The following is a 13,301-nucleotide window of genomic DNA, read 5'->3' as shown; positions in this document are numbered from 1 at the left end:
GAATTCGCAATTTGTTCCCCACAAGTTGATCAAAAAATGTATCCAATTAAACATTGCAAGGACCTCATTAAAACCGCTCGTAAGGACTAACTTTCTTAAAATGATCATTACCGGTGGAAAAATGTAGTGTTTTGAGTATGAGCCCAAAACAATGTTCCAGAGTGCTGAATGGAAGACCATTAGAAGAGGGGCATCCAAAAAAAAGTCGATTGGAGGAGTCAAAAGTAAAGACAATGCTGATTTGTTTCTATGATTCAAAGGGCATTATCCACAAAGAATTCATTCCGCCTGGCCAATCGGTCAATGGTGAGTTTTTTCTTGAATTTTTGAGGTGATTGATAGCGAAATTTGTCGCATACGGCATTAATATCGTGACGACTGACCATTCTTCAAAAGAGTCACTATAACTAGACTTCTAATGAAAGAAATGTCATAAACAGTTGAAACAACCCTAATGAAGGTTGCCGCTTTCGACAACAAAAATATACAACAGGTGGTGCCACTAGTTTACTCTATTTGCGAAAAATTCAGTTTCATTTTGGAGAGAGGGTTTATAAAGCAAAGTAGTCGAAGTGTGTCCATCAGGCAATCTACGAAATTTGATTTTTAATAAAAATGAAAATAACATAATCTGGAAAGTTGGCAACAATTTTTTTTTTTAATACATTACTTTAAATAATTATCTTGAATTACGTTCTTCGAGAACAAATAAAATGTACTGTCGACTATACAAAATTAGCACATAAAAATAAAAATGACATTAGTTTTTCAAGGTAATGCAATATTCAAGTGAATAAAGTATGCAAGGATCTCTTATTTTGTCCTGGTATTAAAAATTGTATAATAAAAGGAATGAACAAAAATAATTTCTATATTTTTTGTCTATCCCATACAAGTTAAAGTCCAAGTTACCCAGTATGAAAGAACAAGGAATTGTGTTTCTTGTTATTGGCAAATAAGATGCAGCGATGATTGCGAATTCTCTTCATCTTGAAGGTTTATCGCAAGTTTAACTGAACCTGACATCCCACTGCACTTCTTATACACGCTCTTTCAACAGAGCATGCATTGTATCCAGATTTTGCTGGATGTATATAAATAGAAGGAAGAAAATAAAAAAATCAGAATCTTTTTACGAGGATCTACAACAAATTATGCAGTATATAATTATGTACCGCTGTAAATCTTACCCATACCTCATTGTGGTGGAGAGGTGAATGGGAGATGCAGGTGAAGTATGTCGGAAACTTGGTCTTCCAGAAGGGTCACCCCAGGCATGAAGGCTACATCAATATTCCCGGCTAAGGTGAGAGGCGTCTGGTCATTGGGCTATTAACTATCATTGGATGCAAAACAATATTATTCGAAAAACCAACATAAATATGAATCGGATGGGAAAATTGGATATTGATCGGAAACAGAAAAGGAAAAGAATACGATACGGAATAATAAAACTAGCAACAATGAATGTAAGAGCAATTAATAGAAAAGAGGAAGAACTTATTCCAGAAATAACCAAAAGAAACATTGAAATATGCAGCATAATAGAAACAAACAAACAAAAAAAGTAAATGGAATAATGAACTTATAAGGCTATATATTTATGTACAGTAGGGTAAAAAAACAAAACAGAGCTGAAGCTGGAGTAGGAATAGTAATACATAAAGAGTTAATATTAATAGTCAGGATAAAAACAGATAGAGATAAATATAATTATAATATATGCTCCAGAAGGAGGAAGAAAATAAAAACAAAACAAAATCTTTTTATGAGGTTCTACAACAAATAGTACAAGAATTAAAAAACCAAATGAATAATAGATTATAATGGGACACTTAAAAATAAGAATAGGAAAAATACCAATACATGGAATTATGCAAAGACTTAATGAAGAATCAATAATCCAGGAATATTGATACAATTCTGTGCAAATAAAAGTTTAAAATAAAGAATATATTTCATCAGCATAAAAACAGAATAAAATAACATTTTAAAACACATGAGGACAGAAATCAATAATAGATTATATTATATGCAATAAAGTATTACAGTCATCAGAAATAGAACACGTCACAGAGTGTTAACATCAGAAGAAATTGGAAGTGACCATAACGTGTTAATATGTAAATCGAGACTTTACTAGAAATGGGTGAAAATAAAATTAAAAGAAAATCAGCACAAACAGTATGCTACAATAGATTAAAACAAAAGTTCCAGGATAACTCACTAAGCAGTGAACAACATGTAGAAGATAGTTGGAAGATTTTTAATACAAATTTAACTGAAATAGGAACACAAGTATTAGGGTTAAAAATAAATAAATAAATAAAAATACGAAAATTAAAGAATATGGCCTTCATGGTTTAACGAAGGAAAGAAATATTAACAAAAGTAAAATATCTATAAATGAAAACAACAGATAATTGGAACGAATAAAAGGAAATAAGTAATAAAGTTTAATCAGAAGAAAACAGAAAGTAAAAATCAATTTTTGGAATCATATACAAAAGAATTTGAATATGATTTTTATGGTATACAGAAACAAATATGGAGATTTATTAATACACAAAAGAAAGAAGAAGAATATATCCCAATATTAAAAGTAGAAACAGAAGAATTAGAAAATTATTTTAAAACCTTTATAAATAAATAGTTGAAATAAAAGTAGAACTAGGTATACAAACCAAGAAGAAATAAACACAACAGAAATAAAAATTGAAAAAACATTAAATTGAGAATGCAATTAAAAAATTGAAGAGTAAGAAATGACTAGGTCTAGATAACATCAATAATGAATCATTAAAAATTGTAAAGAAATTATAACTCAGGGTTTAGATATACTATACAATAAAATAATAAAAACAAAAGAGATTCCTGTAGAATGAAAAAAAAAAAAAGTCTAATAATACCCATATTTAAGAAAGGATATTAAAAAAAAAGAAGATAAAAACAGAAAATTATCTTCTCTACTGCTCATGGTGGGTTGAGTTCCTCAGAGACGAATCTTTGCCATTACTTTGGCTGCTGTCTTCTTATGAAGTTCTATTATGGAGTTGAAGTGGGTACTTTCTTTAATGTTGTCAATGCATTTCTTTCTTGGTCTTCCTTCTACCATTTAATATGTTTGATAGTCTTTCTCGGTTCATTTTGTAACATGTCCAAACCAGCTTAATTGGTACAGTAGTTATTGTTTCCATAAAGTTAAGTTCTTCTCTGACTTTTTCATTTTGTTTTTCAGTCCGGTTTTTTCTATTGATTTTCCTATTTTTTCTCATTTTAAAAGCATGGAGTTTATCCATTTCTTTCTCGCTTAAGATCCAGCATTCTGAGCCATACAGTACTGTGGGAATTATCACTGTTCTATATATCTTAAATTTGAGTTCTTTGCTTAATCTTTTATGGTTCCTATTTTGTGGTGTGCCCATTGTTATCCATCCTTTATTGATTCAGTGTTTTACGGTTTCGAGACAGTCTAGATCTTCAGTGATCATTGATCCTAGGTAATTGAACTGCTTTACTTGTCCTGTATTTTTGTTTCCTATTTTCATTTGAAATTCTTCCTATTACTATTAATTAGTTTTGTTTTAGTAAAATTGAATTCCATTTCATATTTATTACTTGTTTGAATGTAGCCTGGTCAGAATATTTTCTAATTTTTCTTGGCTGTCTGTATCATCATCATCATCAAATTCCTGCCATGTACCCTCAAGGGGTGTACAGGATATGACAGTACTACATGAAAAAATTACATCATTACTAACTTCCTATCTACAATTTTCCTCCAAATCAGTCTGTTACTTGTCAAGACTCCAAGATTATCAGATCTTATATTTCTATCGTCTAAGGCACTTTGTACCGTATCAATCCACCTATATCTTGGTCTTCCTCTGTGTCGTTTTCCTGTCAACCTGGCAGAGAACACTTGTTTTGCTAATCTTTCCTCTCCCATTCTATTTAAGTGACCATACCATCTGAGATTAGCTCTGCTAACGCATTCCTGGATGCTGACAATGTCAAGTTCTTTCCTAATATCCTCATTTTTAATATGATATTGCCATTGATGCCATCTGTTCACGCCTCTAATCTTTCTCAGGACTCTCATATCTGCGGTCTCTAGTCTTTGGTCATGTGTTTTACTTCGGACCCAGCTCTCAGATCCATAAGTTAAAATTGGTTTGAACACAGTCTTGTATACAGCTAATTTAGTGTTCCGACTAATTTCTTTCTTATTTCATATGAATTTATTCAATTGACTTCCCACGATACCAGCTTTCTGATTCTGTTGTCTATTTCTATATTTAGTTTACCATCTTCAGTAAAAATTGTGCCTAAGTAGCTGAAATGTTTTACTTGTTCCACAGGTTCTCCATTCACAACACAGTTGACATTTTCAATGATTCTGCCTATTTTCATTGTCTTTGTCTTTTTATTGCTGACCTTCATACCATATTTATTACAACAGCTATTCAATTTAGTCAGAGAATCTTGCAGACTTGTAGCGGATTTATTTAGAAGTATAACATGATCCGCATAAAGCAAAGAGCTGACATTAACATCTCCAATTTTGATATCAGGTTTAATACCACATTCCTTCATAATGTGATCCATATAGATAATGAATAACAGAGGGGATAATGTACATCCTTGTCTCACACCAGATTTAATATTAAACCATCTTCCTGTACTTCCTTCAATTCTAACTGCTGACTTACAACTCAAATAAAGACTAAGTATTGCTTGATATAATGCCCCATTGACACCATATAACTGCAGCGTATTGAATAGCTTCTCTCTTGGCACCTTGTCATATGCCTTTTCCAAATCGACAAAACTTAAATACAGATCTTTGTTATATTCCCATGCTTTCTCGACTATTTGTCGTAAAGTGAAGATCTGATCCTGACAGCCTCTATTTGGCCTGAATCCAGCTTGTTCTTCACCAAGCTTTTCTTCCACAATTCTTCTCAACCGTTTCTCAAGTATACTTGCATAGATCTTGCCAGGAACACTCAGTAGGGAAATACCTCTGTAATTCTCACATTCAGTTTTATTTCCCTTTTTATATATGGGTACCATGAGAGCTCTACTACAATCATCGGGAATTCGTCCCTCTGTCCAGGCTTTCTGAACTATGCAGTGCAGCCACTGTAAGACTCTTATACCACCATACTTCAGCATTTCTGGTCGAATATCATCTACTCCTGCTGCCTTTCCACATTTCAAGCCTTTGATGGCTTTTTCTACTTCAAGTATGGATATGTATTCCTGACTGCATGCCTGGTCAGTGTTTTTTTTATCACTGTGCTGTCATCACTGCTTGTTTCATTTAGCAGTTTTTCAAAGTAATTACTCCATACTTCAAGGATATCTTTTTCTTGTGTTTTCATTTCACCTTTATCATCTCTAATTCCTTTTACAGCACTCTTTCCTCCATTCTTAAGCTTCTTCAACAACCTCCAGAATATTTTGCCACCTTCTTGATATTTATTTTCTATATTCTTGCCAAAGTCCTCCCATGACTTTTGTTTAGCTAGTTTTACACACTGTTTAGCTTTCTTACATTTGTCTCTGTATTCTGTAAGAGTAAAAGCTGACTTATTTGCCAGGAACTTTTGATATGCTTTCTTCTTTTCCTTCACTGCCTCTTTAACTTCCTGTGTCCACCAGGGAGTTCTGATTTTTTTATCCTTGCACACAACCTCACCACATGCCTCTCTGGCAGAATCAATCAATATTTCCTTCAGAGTTTGCCACTGAATCTCCAAGGTTTGATTCCTGTTCTCAAACTCTTTCATTTTCTTTTCAATAATATTTCTGTATTTTAGTCTACAGTTCACATCTGAGAGCTGATCAACTTTTATTCGCTTTAAAACTTTCTTACATGTTATTCTTTTCAATATGAAATTCAATTTTATCCTGCTCAAGACTAAATAGTGATCACTTCCAATTTCAAATCCTCTGTACACTCTGGTGTCCTGCACCAGGCAGAAAACATCACTATCAACAATAACATAGTCAATGAGACTTTTCTTATTCCTAGCCTCTTCTCTCCATGTGAATTTGTGCACATTTTTATGTTGGAACATATCATCAGCATACTTTAAATATGTAATATTTCTTCCATTTGCCATTATGCCTTCATATATCTGTAGTCCTTCATCTACAAATTCTTTTAGGTACAGGTTGAATAAACATGGTGACAATGGACAGCCATGCATAACTCCTTTTTAAATTGCTATCTGATCTGTTTCTATGTTTTTGTATTTCTGAGCAGTAATTCTGGATACAGTTTAATAGATATTTTCAAACCTTCTGTTTTTAGAAATTTATTAAGTTTGCTTCTGTTAATTGAGTTCAAAAGATTGTTTGAAGTTGATAAAACAGCAGTAGAGTTTTATTTGTCTCACATAACACCTGGTAATCTGTTTAATGTGAAAATTGCATCAATTGGGCTAATGCTAGTTCTAAATCCCATTTACTCTTCTTCCATCTCTCTTCATGGGAATGTTTAACTCTGTTTTGAAGAATCCTGATGAATATTTTATTACAATGGCTTGAAAAGGGTGATAAGTCTATAGTTAATGCAGGATCTGACATCTCCTTTTCTTGTGGATGGGTATGATCTGGCCTGTTCTCCATTCGTTTGGTAAATTTCCTTTCTTAAGTATTTTGTTGAACAGTTTCCTTAAATAATTTATTATCCATTTCCCCCCTTTTTCTAGAAGTTCTTTTTGAATGCTGTCTATGGCTGGTGCTTTATCATTTTTAATTTGTTTGATTGTTGTATGTATTTCTTCATTTAGGATGTCTTTTGTGTCAGAAGTTTCTTCACTGTTGAAGCCACCTTGATCAATGTTTTCTTCATCTGCAAATGCTTCTTTCATATGATTAGTCCATATTTCTTTTATTGCTTCAATGCTGCTTGTGGTTCCATCTTGTTGCAATATAGAAACTGGGTTGGGTGAGTATGGTCTGCTTATCTCTTTAACTATCTCATATGGTCTTGGGTCATGTTTCCCACAATTATGGTTTTTCCTCCAAGTATGTGATGATTTTTGCTAATCTACAGTTTTTGTTCTTATTCTCTTACATAAGTCCAAAATCTTTGGTGTAAGCAATCATGATTCACTCTTGTCTGGTAGCCCAGATGTTTGTTGCTGTTACTTTACCTATTTTCCAAGACTCCAGGACTGTATCTAAAGCAAGATTATTTAATTTTTCTTTCAATGATTTGTGACAGATATGGTCACGCTATCATTTAGTTTTGAGAAGTCCATCTTCTTTTGTTTTTGGTGGTTTATTCTCTTTCTTTTGCAACTGACTTTTAGTTTGGCTGATAACAGTTGATAGCCTGTATCCATGTCAATAATTTTTTTAATGTTTTGATATTTTAGAAGGAACATTTCTTATTATTGATTATATAGTCTATATAGTTTCTGATTTCGTGGTTTGGTGATGTCTAAGTGTATTTCTGTTGTGGCCTGTGTTTGAATATGGTATTTGTGATTAACAGTTGATTTATTTTGCAAAAATTAATAAAGTCCTCTTTTCTTTCATTCATCTTTCCATGACCAAATTTTCCCATTACTTATAATTTATGTTCAGAGTACAGAACAATATTTGAATTAAAATCTTCCATAATAATCAGGATATCTCTAGTACTTGTTTGCCTTATTTCTCTTTGCAATTTTTCAAGAAATTGATTATATTCCAATATTCCACCTCTTCATGTGATTGGACTGGGCTATAAACCTCTATTTTTATGAATATTCCTCTTTCTTTTGTTTTGGATCTTAGATAAATGACTCTAGAGGATATGTTTCTTACCTCAGCTATTGAGTTTAGGAACCATTTTTTTAATGATTAGCTCTACACCTTCTCTGTGATGGTTATCTTTTCTCCCTAAGTAAAATAAGGTTGCACTTTTTCCTCAGTACAGTGGGTCTCTGCAACTCCAACTATTTCTCATTTGAACAGTTCTAGTTGCCTCTCAATCAGTTTTAATTTGCCAGGTTTGTACAATGTTCTGATGTTGATGGTTGAAATATTATATATGCTGTTTGCATTCCACATAGCTGTCTTCTTACCTACTCTATGTGGACTTCAGTTCAGTGTGTCAGCTCTCCTTACACGGTAGCACTATTTCTGCTCCTATTTGCTGGCCAATTCATCTTTAAAGATTTTAGGCAATTAATGCAGCTGGATTGCCATTTTTCTGCTGCATATCTGTTGGTCTAGGGGCCAACAGGTATGCAGAAAATTATAGATGGATAAATTTATTAAATACTTCGTTAAAATTACTAACATGAATTCTAAATAATAAAATAAAGGAAATTAATCTACTAGTTGAACAACAAGGATTTAGAGAAGATAGATAATGTACATATGCAATATTTATAATTCAATAACTGATAGAGAAAACAATAGAATATAATACAAAATTATTTATATGCTTTATAGACCTGGAAGAGCATTTCACAGAATATTAATTCAAGAGTATTAGATATATTGCAGAGAAGAAAAGTATCAGAAAACATAACACAAATAATTAAAGAAATATATGATAACAATAGTTGTATAATAAAAACACAAGGAAAAACAAGCAAAGAAATACCAATAAATAATGGTATTAGACAAGGAGACACCTAAGTCAAACATTATTCAATATAATAATGTACGGAATAAAACAAAACGTTAAAAAATACGAAATACGGGAGTGGAAATAAAAACAGAATAATAAGAACTATATGTTATGCAGACGATGTAATATTAATTGCAGAAAATAAAATCCAGTTAAAAATATTACGACTTGCATTTAATAAAGCAGCAAAATTATATAATATTAAGATATCAAAAACCAAAACAAAATGTATGATAATATCACAAGAACCACAAAGTTGTAAATTAGAATTGGAAGGTACTATTATGGAACAAATAACACATTACAAGTATTTAGGTAAAGAACTGAACCGGAAAGGAAGGCCACATCCAGAAGTCAGAGAATAAGATGAAAAAGCTGCAAGAATATCAGGACGCTTGAAAAAGAATTTATAAAGCAGTATTCAGACCTATTATGACATATAATGCAAAAACAAGACAAATGTTAAACACTGGTGAAATGAATATATTAAGAAAAATAGTAAACAAAACTAGACTAGATAAAATAAAAAATTCAGACAAGAAAACAATATCAAATACAAGCAATAAACAATTGGATTTCAACATGAAGAATAAAATGGATTGAACATGTACAGTGAAGAAAGAATAATAAAGCAAGTCTACATTTGGAAACCAAAGAATAAAAGAAAAACAGGAAGTCCTAGAAAAAGTTAGCATAAAAGATGAAATCTTGGTCGCCATAGATATTATACCTAATGCGTTAAAAAGAAGATAACGACGTAATGAACGAACCCAAGTCACTCACGATCTTTGTCGAAGCGAGTGTGTTATTCACAGTTTTCTTCAATTACACCTGATTTTTTATTTTCTATTTTTTAACTATAACAATTTCATTCTACCAACAATGTCAAAAAGAAGCAACAGTGCAAAACCAGAAAATGGTCAAAAAAAAAACAAAGAAAAGCAGATTAGAGAAAAAAGCGAAATTTTCACCAGTCATCAAGCCGATTGCACTGTTAAAGCTCTTTCTGGAAATTTCTCTGCCGTTTCTACATTTTGAACTATTTTAAAGGATATAGCAAAATATTTAAAAGAATAAAAATTCAGAAATCCATGCCCTCTACATGGTTGCATAATAAAGAAACATGTAGTATAATTCCTCATAAGGAAAATTGATTATTTGAATCTGCACTCGACTAGCGAGCCGATATCCTCCTCTCTCTGGCAGAACTAGGTGTCACCTAGTCCTTAAATTCGAAACTTCCATTTCGTCCCCTTATTACCGGTACGTCACATCCGGTTGCCATCGTACCTGATCGTAAACGATGTACCTGCTCACGCAGTTATGAGTCCGCTGCGATTTCCAGTACGCTCCCTTGTTAATGAAATGACCGTTTGGAAGGAAAGAGTCCGATTTTATAAATGGAATACTTCAAAATGTGCTAATGACTCGTAGTTTTCTTTGGTTGCGTTGTCATGACTAAAAGTTAAGAAAGTGCATAATATGCAAATTTTGAAATTTATTACGATTCAGTAACTGCACCGGTGTCAGGTCTAAGTGACACATTTGCCTGCGACCGCTGTTCAGCAGAATGCATACAGCTTTAGACAAATTACTTGACTCTTGTGAGCTTGGTTGATCGCTAAATTTTTATATAATACATTGACAGGTCAGCTTTCTGTCTTCTGATAACTTTTTGTACTGACTTTCACTAATTTTTGAGCAGTAGAAATGATAGTTTTTGTTACAATTAGAATTTACCAACCTTATAAAGTCTTGTTATCATAGGCTAGTTCCTCGCATACTTCGAGGCGTATCGCCATTTCCTAAGAATAGCACCCGCCATGTACGTAGGTCGGAAGGTTATAGCAGTTCTCCGGTTTGTAGATCTATATCATTGACTGCTTGGATAGTATAAAATGCACAAAATTTTCAGTTATATCACCTTGTAGTGATAAGGTACATGACAAACCAAAATTTACTTACTAATTAAGAATAAGTAAATTGGGAGGCTACTTACTGATACATTGCCACCTAGTGTTCAAATTGAGGACTTTGCTACACTACCGCAACAAATGACATCAACTGCTTCATTCCACTGCTATGCTCACCACCTATCGGAGTTAATTCAATCGGTTGAAGAACAGTAATATAATATAAAATTACCTATTTAAATTAAGGGGATATTAAATCCCACATTGTTTCAAAATCGAATAAGAAAATGAAAGATCGGAACCAAAGAGTTTCATGCCGAATATAGTAACAGTAGACTACAAAAATAGCGTGGATACTAGCGTAAGCTAAAGCAAGTAGGACAAACTAGGGCAAGTGTAGCAAAGATGGATAAAGCTCTTTATGGTGGAGGTCACTACTCAGACCGGTTTCGACCGTTAATGAGGTCTCATCAGTGAGTAGGTAGAACTAATTAATACTGAGGGTATAGCGAAAATAATTTATATACTCTGATATATGAGTTGCCAAACAGGTGTACCGATTAAATTACTTAAAGAAAGAGCCGATAGCTTCATTTTAGCGTCAATAAAAGCTGCAACTACTTTTATAGTTTACTATTACTATATTAGTTAGCCTGTGTAGCTCAGTGGATGTGGCGTTTGCACACCACCGCGCTAGGCCGCACGAAGGAAGTCTTGGTTTCGAGTCTAGTCGGCGACTAGAGGAAATTTTTCTAAGCCTTTTTTCGACCGGTTCCCGAGTTAGTCGATCTCTGGCACGGGCAAGCAGGTTTTTCCTCCCGGAAACTCGGGTTTTTCGTCCTGTAAACTCAAGAAAATCGACCGTAGAACCCACATTATTTTCAGACATTAAATATATTGTGTTAGGGTTAGAGACCATGAGATGGCGGCACATTTGAGCCGTCTCTCTTCACTGCGTACCGCTTAATTAGTGATAGCCTTGGGCCATCTGTCTCTGATTGGGTACCAGTGGAGATTGAACTGCCCACTCAGTCTCCAAAAGTTAGATAGGGCTAAATGGCCTCGCCTACTCCCGTATATACGGGAATAAAAAAAGGCGTTAGCTGATTTTTTTTTTTTTTTTTATTACTATATTCGGCATGAAACTGTTTGATTCCGATCTTTGATTTTCTTATTCGGTTTTGAAACAATGTGGGATTTAATATCCCATTAATTTAAATAATGTTACATCGCCGAAATGAAGTCTATTGGCTCTTTATTTAAGTAATAAAATTACCTAGTTGATATTCAAGGATTTATAGTGTGGCATGGTATGTTGGTTCTGATAAATGCAAAAGTGCCACCTTGGCGCAAAAAGACCTATGCAATGAGTAGTTTAACTATGGGATTCTCATATGAAAAGTTGTTTTGATTTCCATGACAGCAGTGGCACTGCACATCGTTTATACTGCCTTTTTGACCATCGCTATTTGGCAAAATAAATGTGGAAAGAATTTTTCTTTTTCTTTTTTTTTTGGTAAGAATTAATGTTAGGTTATTTGCTTGGATTTTTGATGTTATTTATGTTTGCATTTTTTGTGTTTTGTTTTAATGGTTTTTTGAAATATTTTTGCGGAATTCCGCAGTAAAATCGCATTTCTTTGTTTTGTGGTCCATTGCATAGATGTTGTGTGGAACAATGTAATAAGTAAGCAGATGTGATTTCTTGTTTGAACGTATGTCGAGAATTTCATCCCATGTCGAAAAATACTGTAATCGCAAATTATGTAAAGATTATTTATGTAAAGTATTTCCATAAACAACTCACAATTGTGGGCTTTTCTTTTCCTGAATTTTTACGGTCTGTTTGGCTATTGTTCGAGTAATGTAGAAAATGAATTCTTGTTCTACATCCTACCCCCTGGATATGCACTGGCAAATGATGAAGTTTCGGACCAACCCGAAGACTGAAAATGAAAGTACAATTATTTTCATCACAAGCTTCTTCAAGAGCTTCCATTTCAAATGTCGACACTTCCAAGACCGCAAAATTAATCGCTTCACCACTATATATACAGTATATATAATATATACCATAATTGAACTTCATTGGTTCAAAATTTCTCTACCAAATCAACCTGCCGTTTTCATATACCATTTTATTGCTCTCCAAACTCCATCAAATACTCTGACCTCTTCAGCTAAACCTGAACTTTGTATTTCAGCCGAAGTACTGCAGTAGTAAAGTCATTCTCGTTGGGACTTTAAAGTCCAACATTCATAATGGTTTCGCTTCTCCAGTTTCATCGATCAATCAAGAAGGGATATAGAGGTGTTCGTCATCAGCAATGACCTATCTCAGATCGTTATTCTTCCTACCATAGTACCTGACAACCCCATTCAGTTTGCAATCAGACTTGACTTCTTCGTATCAAGATCCCTGTCCTTGTATGCTGTGGTTATCTGTTCCCTTCTTGGTAGATAATTAATACAAGGGTGCCATCTAGAAGTATCTCAGTGGATTATTTTCCTCTGAAGGATTGTCCATCTATTACTTCAGTTCTTCTCATCCAAACTCCTGCCCAGACTGAATAACAGAAATCATCTTAACAGGAATGAAGATTTTCATCTCTTATTCCACTCAAAATTCTCACACACCATCAAAACCGTGGTTAATAAAAAATTGCATCAATGCGGTAATAGAAAAGTATCTTTGCATATTAAGGATGGATGAAAGCAAAATCTTCTGTGGCCTACTCTGGCTGTTC

At 33.4% G+C, this 13,301-nt stretch overlaps 1 protein-coding gene across 3 annotated transcripts in view; it reads right to left on the bottom strand.

The window, feature by feature from the left end:
• The window catches only part of LOC150093493 (uncharacterized), a 48,642-nt gene extending 37,933 nt beyond the window's left edge, over positions 1 to 10,709 (bottom strand). The window contains exon 1 of one of the 3 annotated variants that reach the window (XM_090414034.1): positions 10,641 to 10,709. The gene's annotated coding sequence lies outside the window, so the exon portion shown is untranslated. Of the gene's footprint in view, positions 1 to 1,196; positions 1,299 to 10,385; positions 10,458 to 10,640 lie in introns of those variants that run through there. The other 2 variants (XM_090414035.1, XM_090414036.1) reach the window with 2 other exon arrangements.
• Between the last annotated feature and the right edge of the window lie 2,592 nt (positions 10,710 to 13,301).

This window comes from Typopeltis vanoorti, chromosome 24, assembly GCF_054136105.1.
Source record: "Typopeltis vanoorti isolate ZY-2024b chromosome 24, IOZ_Tvanoo_1.0, whole genome shotgun sequence".
In the NCBI taxonomy this organism is placed as follows: domain Eukaryota; kingdom Metazoa; phylum Arthropoda; class Arachnida; order Uropygi; family Thelyphonidae; genus Typopeltis; species Typopeltis vanoorti.
Note: the sequence above shows the minus strand (reverse complement) of the source record. Positions and strands in the feature narration are given on the sequence as shown.